This window comes from Zingiber officinale, chromosome 4B, assembly GCF_018446385.1.
Source record: "Zingiber officinale cultivar Zhangliang chromosome 4B, Zo_v1.1, whole genome shotgun sequence".
Classification (NCBI taxonomy): domain Eukaryota; kingdom Viridiplantae; phylum Streptophyta; class Magnoliopsida; order Zingiberales; family Zingiberaceae; genus Zingiber; species Zingiber officinale.
This window is the reverse complement of record NC_055993.1, coordinates 74,097,486-74,109,769: the sequence shown is the minus strand read 5'-3', so window position 1 is coordinate 74,109,769 and position 12,284 is coordinate 74,097,486. Positions and strand designations below refer to the sequence as shown.

Genomic DNA, 12,284 nt, shown 5'->3' with positions numbered 1-12,284 from the left:
GGTTGTTAATCCAAGGAAGATGAAAAGCTCACTAAACAATCTCCTTTAGGTGCAGAAGTCTCTTATAGTAGTTAAAACACTCAATTACAGAACAAGACTAAAGAAGAATCAATTACAAGTGTTGTTCTAACCTTCTGGGACCAGGGTTATATTTTTAGCCCTGGTTGGGGCGCTTGGAAGGGTTCTAGGCACCTGGGCACGGATAGAATTTTATCCGTATTGCAATGACTCATGACATGTTGTGATCCGATAGATTTTTTGATCTGGGTGCCTGGACCAGTTCCAGGCGCCCAGACCGAGTTAAACCCGTTCCGCGAAGCCACTCAGTAGAGGCACCCCCGAGGGATCCCGGGGGGTCCGGGTGCCTAGACTAGGTTTGGGTGCCCCAGACCGAAAGTCAATAATCTATTGAGTTTTCAGTCCTTGTCTTTCCCTTCGATTCGGCTCGCATTTGTATCTTCTGTTCCGATTCCACTCGCTTGGATGATTTTAGCCATCATGAATAGGGCTCACCCGAACCCAACTTCCGGCCTTCTCGAGCAAACTTCTGCTCTGGCTTCTCATCCCTCGAAAATGTCGCGCGCCTCCTTCTCGTACGCTCGCATACTCTTCCACAGCATCTCGTCCCTCTAATGCACCGAGCTCGTCGGCTCTCTCCTGTGTTGTCCTTCTTACTAGCTGCATCTTTCGCTAGACTTACTACGCTCCTAAGTTCTTATACACTTAGACACAAGGGTTAAAACATGATCACATCAAAACTACCTTGGGATACTAACAGACTCTACCTTATTTGTTAAATCCTTAGAAAAAGATATTTTCAGAGCTCAAGTATACGTATATGACATAATTTTTTGTTCAACCAATACAAGTTTTTAAAAAGAATTTATTAAGTTAATGAAAAATGAATTTTAAATGAGTCTAGTAGGTGAACTTAACTTTTTCTTGGACTTACAAATAAAACAAACTAAGGAAGGTAGTTATGTTTTCTATAACAAATATGCTAAGGAATTAATTAAGAAATTTAGAATGAAAAATTCTAAAAAAAAAATAATATGTCGATGGCAATAAATGTAAAAATTTAGAATGATGCAGAAGGAAAACCCATTGATTTAAAATATATTAGAAGTGTAATAGGTAGTCTACTTTACTTAACTGTAAGTAAACTTGATATTTTGTTTACAATAGATATATGTGCTAAGTATCAAACATGTGTCAGAGAATCACATCTAAGTATTGTAAAGATAATGCTTAGGTATATTAAAGACACAATAAATGTAAGAATTTGGTACCCCTAGAACCTCCCGTTTTGACCTAATAAGATATTCTGACTCAGACTATGCAAGGTATAAACTGGACAATAAAAGTACAAGTGGTAGTTGTCAATTGTTAGGACAAAGTTTAGTTAGCTGATGTAGTAGAAAGCAACATTGTGTTGTATTATCCACTACTGAAGCAAAATATATAGCTACGGGGGAATGCGTAGCTCAATTATTATGGATGATGCATACACTTAAAGACTTTCAACTAAATTATACCAACACAAAAGTCTTAATTGATAACATTAGTTCTATTAACTTAAAAAAATCTAATACAACATTCAAGAACTAAACAAATAGAAGTAAAGCACTACTTTGTAAGGGATTATGTAGCTAAGGGTAACATTGTACTTAACGATGTTAAGTCCAAATCTAACCTAGCATACATTTTCACTAAACCCTTACATGAAGCTGAGGTTAGCACACTCAAAAGATAATTAGGAATGTGCTCAGTAGAATAGGATATTATGTATGTGATGTGCGTAAATATTATGATCGTTTATGCATGTTTTAACGCACATTCACTTGCTTTATATGTATATATTCTTTGCATGATCGCCTCTTTTATCATGTACTCATAATATATACTCTTTTGTTTGGATATCTGCTCTTTGTTTGGTTTTGTGTTGACAGGGACAACTTTCGGAGCAAAAACAGCGATTGTCGACGTATTGGAACGAGCCAGAGAACATGGTCGTGCAACCTCGCACGACCGTGGGGCCAAACAGAAGAGGAGCAGTGCACGACCGTACGGCCAACCAGAGGCAGATCAGAGCATGGTCGTGCATACTTGCACGGCCATCCCCCCACGATTGAAGCCAAGCAAGGAACGACCGTGCAACCTTGCACGGTTGTGCCCTAGGAGCCGAGCCCGAAGTTCACACGGCCATGCCAATTGGCACGGCCGTGCAACATGACCAGAGACAAGAAAGGGCACAGGCCGTGCCATTCTCACACGGTCGTGCCATCGTAGCTGTGCCCTAGCCTATAAAAGGGGTTTAACCCTTCTTCGAGGGGGGAGCCAGGAAGCGAGCCGTCTGAGAGAGAATCGACTTGGTGTCGTTCCACGCCGTCCAGGACCTCCGTCCAGTGATCCTTCATCACCACATCAACCCCAGAAGCAAAGAATTGGATCCGAAGATCACTCGTCATCATTGGATAAGCGTCTTTTCTCTTTCTCTCTTCTTGTTTGAGAATTGCATTCTTAACATTATGTCTTTGGGTTTTTCTCAGCGTCTATGCAGTAGATTCCTTGTTCTAGGATAAGGGAGTAGTTGTGGATTGGTTTGATGTAAGACTCATACTTATGCCTCTATTTCATTGGATGATTTCACTTGCTTTGTTTCAACTACTCGATCTCTATATCGTGTTAATTGATTGTGTAGGAATTGCCTATAACTCATAGAGAGAATATCTTAGATTGTACACTTGAGGGGCCCTAGTGACAGGGGTAACCCATTCACAGACATCTAGGGCACTTCCTTGAAAGGAGAGGCAACTCCTCCACAAGAAAGTAAGAGACCAAACTAAGCCCCTTATCTCTATCCTTAGTGGCACCAATTAGAGTAGTGTTCTTGTAATCTACCGAGGCGCCCTAGTGACAGGGGTTAACCGTAATAGGATTTCATAGGGATCTTCTTTATTTGGTACCTAAGAATAGATATTTCAGCTTCCGAAAAATGCATGTTGATGGACAATGAGTAAAGAATAGAATGTGATACATCAATACCACCACAATGAAACCGAACTCCTAGGACTCTTCATAAACCAAGTCTATTACTTCTTCTTTGCTAGTTCTCGTTTTCGTTTCCAAATCTCTTTTCTTTAGATAACTTACAATCATCGGTAGTTTAGCTAATCCTAAGTGAGCTATCACTAGTGCTTATAACCAGTCCACGTGGGATCGCTAATCTTTATTACTGACGACGAATCTGTGCACTTACGAAATCGTAACAAGTTTTTGGCGTCGTTACCGGGGACTGCGTCTATAACATTAGCGAAAGTCATATTAGATTAGACTAGACTTAGTTTCTTTTTCCTTTATCTTTCCTTTTTCTGATATTTTACATTTTAGACATAAATAATTTTATTCTTGCTTTTCTTTATTTTTCCGCATTTTTTTATTAAAACGCTAAAAAAATAATAATATTACTTCATCTCTCTTCTTTACTATATTCCATATCTTGTTGTTGCATGAGAAGAGCTAATCTTTCAGGACAACTTCTACCGTTCGATCCAAAGATCGATAGGACCTTCTTGAGAAGAAGAAACTTACAAAAAGCATTTCAAGCCGCACAAGAATCTTCAGAGATGGCTGACAAACTATTGAAGGATTATGCAGCACCTTATGCACGAGGGGTTCGGTCTAGCATTACTCGACCACCAATCGAAGTTAATAATTTTGAAATTAAGCCTGCAGTAATTCACATAGTTCAGCTGAATCAATTTGGAGGAGGACTGCACGATGATCCAAACCACCACTTAGAGCTTTTCTACGAGATTTGTGGTACCATGAAAGTGAAGGAAGTCCCTCCAGAATCAGTGAGGTTATTGCTTTTTGGATTCTCCCTGAAAGACAGCCAAACAGTGGCTAAATTCCCTTCTAGCAAACAGCATTACATCTTGGGAGCAGTGTGAGCAGAAATTCTTGGACAAATTCTACCCACCAAGCAAAACTGCTCACATGAGGAATTTGATCGCAAGCTTCAAACAGATAGACTCAGAATCATTATTTGAAGCATGGGACAGATTCAAAAGTATGCTGAGACAGTGCCCCCATCATGGCATTGAGAAATGGTTGGTTCTATACACATTTTACAATGGAATCAACTATCACACGAAGGTATCTCTCGATTCTGCAGCAGGAGGAGCACTAATGAACAAGAGCCTTGATGAAGCTGAAGAGATCATAGAGAATGTGGCACAAAACCACCATTAGTGGGCAACTGAAAGATCTAGTAGTTCTTTCTCAGGAAATCCAATAAAGGCATCAGGAAAATTCGACGTAGATGCAGACACACTCATGTCTGCAAAGCTGGGTGCTCTGACCAAAAAGTTTGAGACCATGGGAAACAACACGGTCAATGCAATAGTTTGTGCGAAACGTGTGGAAGTACGGATCATGCTCAAGATACTTGCCCCTTAGGGCCAATACAAGCATAGATAAGCCAACTTGAGCAATGCGATGCAATAGTCAATTACAACCAAAGCCAAAACAATCCGTACTCCAACACATACAACCCTGGATGGAGGAACCACCCAAACTTTTTATACCGGAATAATCAAAACCAAGGGCCAGCAAAACAAAGCTATCAACCTAGGCAACAGAGCTACCCATCTGGACAACAGACTTATCAACAACAAGCTTCACAATTGTCCAGAATCGAAAAGATGCTTGAAGAAGCCCTCTCAGAGCAAAAAGAGATGAAGAATGAGATCAAGCAATTGACTCAAAGACTGGAAAATTCAGAAAAAACATCAGAAGATGCAAGACAGCCAGATAGCCCAGTCTTTTTCAAGAGCACAGGGAACATTTCCAGGAAAGCCTGATATAAACCCAGTAGAACACTGCAACCGCATTGAGCTGAGGAGCGGACGAACTTTGGGAGACCCCCAAGTCACTATTCAGAAAGGACCTAACTTAGAGGAAGAGCCCTCTCCCCCACTACCCAATTAGATCCAGAATAGGGATGGAGAGGAGATCACCAAGAAAGTTGAAGGAACTCTTCAAATTCCCCTACAAAGTCAAACAATTCCTTTCCCTCAGAAACTGATAACATCCCAAAAGGATGAAGAGTTCAACCGATTCCTGAAGAAGATTAAGGAAATTTGCGTAGAAGTACCACTGATAGATGCATTGCACCAAATGTCGAAGTTCGTAAAATTTTTAAAGGGTATTTTATCTAATAGGAGGCAGAAGGGCGACTTCGAGACTGTAGCATTAATAGAAAACTGCAGCGCTCTACTTATGGCAAATATTCCACTAAAACTTCAGGATCTAGGGAATTTTTCCATACCTTGAAAAATTGGGTCTGAACTCATATAGAAAGCTTTCTACGACTTGGGAGCCAGCGTTAGCCTACTTCCATACTCCTTATGTAAGAAGCTGGGACTCCAGAACATTAAACTGACTACTATGGCACTGCAATTGGTTGACCATTCATGTAGATACCCAATAGGAATAGTGGAAGACGTGCCAGTAGAAGTAGGCGGATGCTATAGGTCCCTTTGGAGGCCGGCAAGAGGGGAGGGGTAAATTGCCCTACAAAAATAAACACAAAAAGCCTTACTCGGATATTCAACTAATTTAATGAACTTGTAATTAAAAAGAAACAGAGACTAAATAAACAGAATCTAAAACAGACGCAGAGGGTTTACTTGGTTTGCAATCAGAGGATTGCTAATCCAAGGCAAAGATGGCACACAATCTGATTCTCCTCTGGGCAGAGTAGCCTCTTACAGCGTTGACAGTACAAAAGAAAATAAAGCACAGAGAAAAATGAATTACAAGTGAGTTGATTTGACTGTGCAGATCAGTGCTACATTTATAGCACTGGTCGGGGTGCCCTGAATGGGTTCTGGGCGCCCTGGGGGGATAAAATTTTATCCCCCAACGATCAAATCGCGTTTGACACGATCCTGGTCAAAATCCAGGTCCGGGCGCCCGGAAGGGTTCCGGGCGCCCCGGACTGCTCAGGGCGCCCTGAGCCCTGAAGTCAACACAGGTCGACTTTTTCGTCTCCGGTTCAGCTTGTCTCGGTCCGGGTCTTGTTTTCTCCGGCTCCGCTAGCTTGGGTGATCTCGGCCATCCGGAATAGGGCTCACCCGAACCCAAGTTCCGGCCTTCTCCTCGAGCAGCCTTCCTTCCAGGTTTCTCGTCCCTCAAACGCTGCGCACGTTCTTCTCGTCCACCGGTGTACTCTTCCACGGTCACCTCGTCCCTCGGGCGCACTGAGCCCGTCGGCTCTCTCCCCGTGCCGTCCTTCTCGCTAGCCGCGTCTTCCGCTTGACTTCTTGTGTTCCTAAGCTCCTGCACACTTAGACACAAGGGTTAGACAACGCAGGACCTAACTTAGCTTGTTTGATCACATCAAAACACCTTGGGGTTCCAACAGATGCATCATCCCCACAGATTTCATTATCCTGGATTTGGAGGAGGATCCCAAGATACCGATCATCCTTGGAAGACCATTCCTTGCCACAGTTAGAGCCCTCATTGATGTGAAAAGTCACAAGTTATCCTTGGAGATCGACAAAAAAAGGATTGAATTTGATTTATCTGATTCTTCTATCTGCAACCCCTCTTCTCAGGGAAATTCTAGCAAGATTAACATACACAAAGTCGAGGAGTGCAATTTCCATGAGAGGTCCCCTCCAGCGAGCAATAAGAAGTACGTTTGTCCTGCACAAGTGAAACTAAAGGTGCAGACTGGAGCATTAATCCTAGGAGGAGAGTCGTGCTTCCATGGGTTTAGTCCACATTAACTGAAACAGGGTCAAGCTAATGACCTAAAACAAGCGCGGCTTGGGAGGCAACCCAAGGGTTTTTTTTCATTCCGTTCATCATTTTATTTCTCTAGTAAGTTCAAGTCGAGTGTTTTTATTATTTCTTTATTTTTGGGTATTCATTTTCAAGATGTGCAGAGCCTCCACGAGCTGGTCGTGAGCGTTTCATGGGCGTGGAGGCGTCAGAGGAACCAAAATAGCGAAAGGCGAGTCACCGTGCGCTTAAAGGAGTCGGTCGTGTGATCCTGCACGGTCGTGCAAAGCTGACAGGGAGACAAAGGCCACGGATCGTGCAACCTTGCACGACCGTGTGGCCTATGCAGAGAAGAGAAAGACCCCGGTCGTGCCAATTAGCACGGCCGTGCAAAAAGACCAGTGGAGAAGGGAGCATAGGTCGTGCCAATTGGCACGGTCGTGCGATCAATGCAGAGAGGAAGAAGGAGCTGGCCGTGCCAACCGGCACGGCCGTGCGAATTTGGCCGAGTGGAGAAGCAAGGGGGTCGTGCCAATTGGCACGGTCGTGCAGAAACCATACCTAACCTGGCCGTGTCTATAAGGCACGGTCGTGCCCCTACCCATGTGCGTCGTCCACCTCTCTAATAAGCCCTATTTCCATCTCCTTCTCTCCCAAAAGCTCTCTCCTCCACACTGCACCTCACCAAACCCTAATCCCCACCTCTAGAGTTTATCTTTACTTAGATCTACACCTAGATCTAACACTTCTTCAAGCCAAAAATCTGGAAAGAGAGAAGCAACTCCCCTATTTTCCTTCTTTCTCCCCCTCTCCCATCCTCAAGATCCATCTCCACAAGAAATTCCTCAAAGCCTTGCACATCATGTTGTAAATCTTGAAGAGACTTCATCGAGGAAGCGGTGGATCTGGCGAAGGAGATGCGCCGGGAGGCGACAAGGGCAAAGTGAAGGCTTCTTCTTCAAAAGGCAAAGGAAAAAGGGTGGCATGTGACGAAGGTAACGAAAACAAGTTTAATATTATTTTTAGAAATCATGAACATAAATCTAGATATGATATCCTTGTCGCTAGAAAAATTATATGCACTAAATATATGAATCTCATTACTATGGATATGCTAGGAATCAGGGATGACGTAGATTGGATGATTAGTTCTTTAGACTGGAATGATATCATGTACGCCCATTCATCGACTTACCCCCGCCTAGTCCTTGAATTTTTGAGCTCGCTTGATGTTAAATTTTCGTCTGAGGATGACTACATAGGGGTCATAACTTTTAGGATGATGAATAAAGAAGTTTGGTAGACTTTTAGTGATTTTAATAATTATTTTGGTTTATCCATTGGTGGTGACCGTGGATTTGATGATGAGATTAGATGGAATGAATTTTAGACGTCAATAACCAGATCAAAGGACCCTTACGAACCTTCTAGAGCTAAGGCATCCCGCATGCAAAACCCGACCTTTAGATACCTCCACCGAGTGATGAGCAAATTGATCTTTGGTCAAGGAGAGAGTGATAGAGTGGTTAGAAAGGTAGAGCTCTATTCTCTTTGGGCGATGTTGAATAAGGTGGATTTTGATTCCGGATTTCATTTCTTACAGAATTTATTGAGAGCAGCTAAAGCATCTTTGAGGATGATAGTGTTTGGTGGATTGATCACCCAAATAGCATTCAATCTGGGTTGTGAGCTTGATGGATTAGAGGTCATTCATGGCAATGACAAGATCGACATCGATTCTTATCTTGCAATGAAGATAATTTGTCAAGATGAGAATGGGTTTGCCTTCCCTAGGAATAATGGTTTTCCATTACCCCTTCCTTGCCCCGAGCGTACTTCAGTTCGCAACCCCACAAACTGGGTGATTACTAATTTACACCCCGAGACGGTTCCCTCCATTATAGAGGAAACTGAGTACCACCAAGAGCCCTCGTCATCAGGATTCCCGCACCCTTCCGAGCATCAGGAATCTCCTAGGCACTCTTTTGCCTATGGTACAGGACCCTCTATATTTGATTTTTCTGACTTCCGTGCCTCTTTAGACTCCCTTCATGAGAAGCAAAATACCCGACAACGATTGTTGTAGGGTCGCTTCAAGCTATTTGACGACCAGTTTAGGGAGGTACAGGATCATTTTCAGTTTACTAGGGACTTCCATAGTTAGGTGACAGGGTTTGTTCAGGACTATGAGGTTGACCAGGAAAGAATGAGAAATTTTATGGATAATATGGATATCACTAGACAACAAGTAGATGCCCTTTATCAATATCATCAACACCTTGCCCATCTTCCTGGTATGCCTAGATTTCCCCCTGGCACACATCAGGGACCCCCTTATCCCCCACCTCCGCCACCGTATTGATTTCATCTGGACGATGAAAAGTCTAAGTCTGGGGGGGTGTTGTGTCTGTCTGTACAACCTGAGTCGAGTCGAGTTTTCTTTTCTTTCTGCATATTTTATTTTTTCTATTTTGTATATTTTATTAGTCTGCTTTGTTTATTCATATTTTATTAGTTTCATATTTCTATTTGCATCTCATTTGCACTTTTCTTTGTTTATTCATTTCATGTTTCTAAAAAAAATAGTTTTGAGGCATATTTGAGAACATCAAACCTTCTACTTTTTCCTGCTACTTGTCCGATAGCAAAATGACTAGCATTTTCTTAGTTCATGTGTTGTCAGGATAGTGTTAGTATGTTTGGTGTATCTCCTTTCTCTATCTTTAGTAGCATGAAATAAGCTAAGTATTGTATGGAGTTTGGTATAAGTTTTGGCCTAACCTTAAGGATCTTATTTTCACTACACTTAAGTACTTAAGCTTGAATAGTAGAAATATTTTTGAAATAGTTATGATTCATCCAAATTATTTAGTACTTCTGTTCCCATGGTGATTTCTTAATTACATTTTGATTACTAGATGACCTCGGATCATGGAAGCTCATTTAGAAAAATCTAAATCCCAACATTATGCTACATTTATAACATATATATATATATATATATATATATATATATATATATATATATATATATATATATATATATATATATATATATATATATATATATCGAATAAGGGATAAAAAATAGTTGTCGTGAGTGGAAACTAACAATTCACCCCTTTGAGACCGAGTTAGGTTATTGGGGAAATGAATGTTATGTTTCTCTTGATTCCGAGTAGTATCCTTTGAGACCTTGTGTAATTTAAGGAAAACGAACCAAGTGTGTGGCAGGTAAGTGCCTATCACCGGGAACATTAGGAAGTCAATTGTATGATGACTTAACTAGGAAAGAAAATTGAAACTTAAAGAGTTTGAGTTACTTATTGCACCGAGCACAAAGAACTTTTGATTAGGTCATACTTAGGTTACTCCACAATCGTGCTTATCAATGAAACTAGTTGATAGAGTTAGGTGAATGCACTAGGGATTATGAAACACTGTCAGGTGCTCATGAACATAGTTTGTAGCATTTTGCTTGAGGACAAGCAAAGGTTCAAGTCTAGGGGTGTGATGTGCATAAATATTATGATCGTTTATGCATGTTTTAACGCACATTCACTTACTTTATACGTATATATTTTTTGCATGATCGCCTCTTTTATCATGTACTCATCATATATACTCTTTTGTTCGGATATATGCTCTTTGTTTGGTTTTGTGTTGATAGGGGTAACTTTCAGAGTAAAAACAGCGATTGTCGACGCACTGGAACGAGCCAGAGAACACGACCGTGCAACCTCGCACAGCCGTGTGGCCAAATAGAAGAGGAGTAGTGCACGACCGTGCAACTCCTGCACGGTCATGCGGCCAACCAGAGGTAGATCAAAGCATGGTCGTGCATACTTGCACGGTCGTGACCCCCACGACCGAAGCCAAGCAAGGAACGGTCGTGCAACCCAGCACGGGCGTGCCCCAGGAGTCGAGCCTGAAGTTCACATGGCCGTGCCAATTGGCACAGTCGTGCAGTGCGACCAGAGACAAGAAAGGGCATAGGTCGTGCCATTCTCACACGGCCATGTCGCCGCAGCCGTGCCCTAGCCTATAAAAGGGTTTTAACCATTCTTCTTCGGGGGGGCCGGGAAGCGAGCCGTCAGAGAGAGAATCGACTTGGTGCCATTTCACGCCATTCAGGACCTCCGTCCATCGATCCTTCATCACCACATCAACCCCAGAAGTAAAGGATTGGATCCGAAGATCACTCGTCGTCTTTGGATAAGCGTCTTTTCTCTTTCTCTCTTCTTGTTTGAGAATTGTATGTTTAACATTATGTCTTCGGGTTTTTCTCTGACGTATATGGAGTAGATTCCTTGTTCTAGAATGAGGGAGTAGTTGTGGATTGGTTTGATGTAAGACTCATACTTATGCCTCTATTTCATTGGATGATTTCGCTTGCTTTGTTTCGACTACTCGATCTCTATATCGTGTTAATTGATTGTGTAAGAATTGTCTATCTCGTAGAGAGAATATCTTAGATTGTACACCCGAGTGCCCTAGTGATAGGGGTAACCCATTCACAGACATCTAGGGCACTTCCTTGAAAGGAGAGGCAGCTCCTCCACAAGGAAGTAAGAGAACAAACTAAGCCCCTTATCTCTATCCTTAGTGGCACCAATTAGAGTAGTGTTCTTGTGATCTACCGAGGTGCCCTAGTGACAAGGGTTAATCGTAACAGGATTTCATAGGGATCTTCTTTATTTTGTACCTAAGAATAGATACTTCAGCTTCTGGCGAATGCATGTTGATGAACAATGAGTAAAGGATAGAATGTGATACATCAATACCACCACAATAAAACTAAACTCCTAGGACTCTTCATAAACCAAGTCTATTACTTCTTCTTTGCTAGTTCTCATTTTCGTTTCCAAATCACTTTTCTTTAGATAACTTACAATCATCGGTAGTTTAGCTAATCTTAAGTGAGTCATCGCTAGTGCTTATAACCAGTCCTCGTGGGATCGATAATCTTTATTACTGACGACGAATCCGTGCACTTGTGGAATCGTAACAGTATATCTTTCAAAATTTACATATTTTTCAAAAAAAAAAATCTTTTCTTTAATAAGTATAAAACTTTATTTTTAATGTGGTAATGAATATAAAATATGTTGTCTCGTTGTTGTTCTTCTTCTTTTTTCACTTGCACATTTAGAGAATGCCTAGTGACAAAAGCTTCACCTTCAACTGAATACTCGTCAACATCACTTTCCATCAATAGTGGAAAGATACTATCATCTTTGGACTCATTCTCAGTTTCAATATCATATTTTTTAAAAAAAATTATATTTTTTTGTTTGGACATTGTGATGCAATATGCCCTCTTCCCAAGTACTAAAAACATTTAATATCTCTATTTCTTGAAGATTAGATAAGTTCTTTACCTTTGAACAAAGTAGAACTTGCATCTTTATTCTTAGAAAACTCAGTCTTATTCTTAGATGCACTTTTATCCTCTCTTTTGCTCCAGCTAGATTTCCAAGTGGATAAAC

At 41.5% G+C, this 12,284-nt stretch overlaps 1 pseudogene; it reads right to left on the bottom strand.

The window, feature by feature from the left end:
* Positions 1–4,031: 4,031 nt before the first annotated feature.
* LOC121978854 lies at positions 4,032–4,103 on the bottom strand (annotated as a pseudogene).
* Between the last annotated feature and the right edge of the window lie 8,181 nt (positions 4,104–12,284).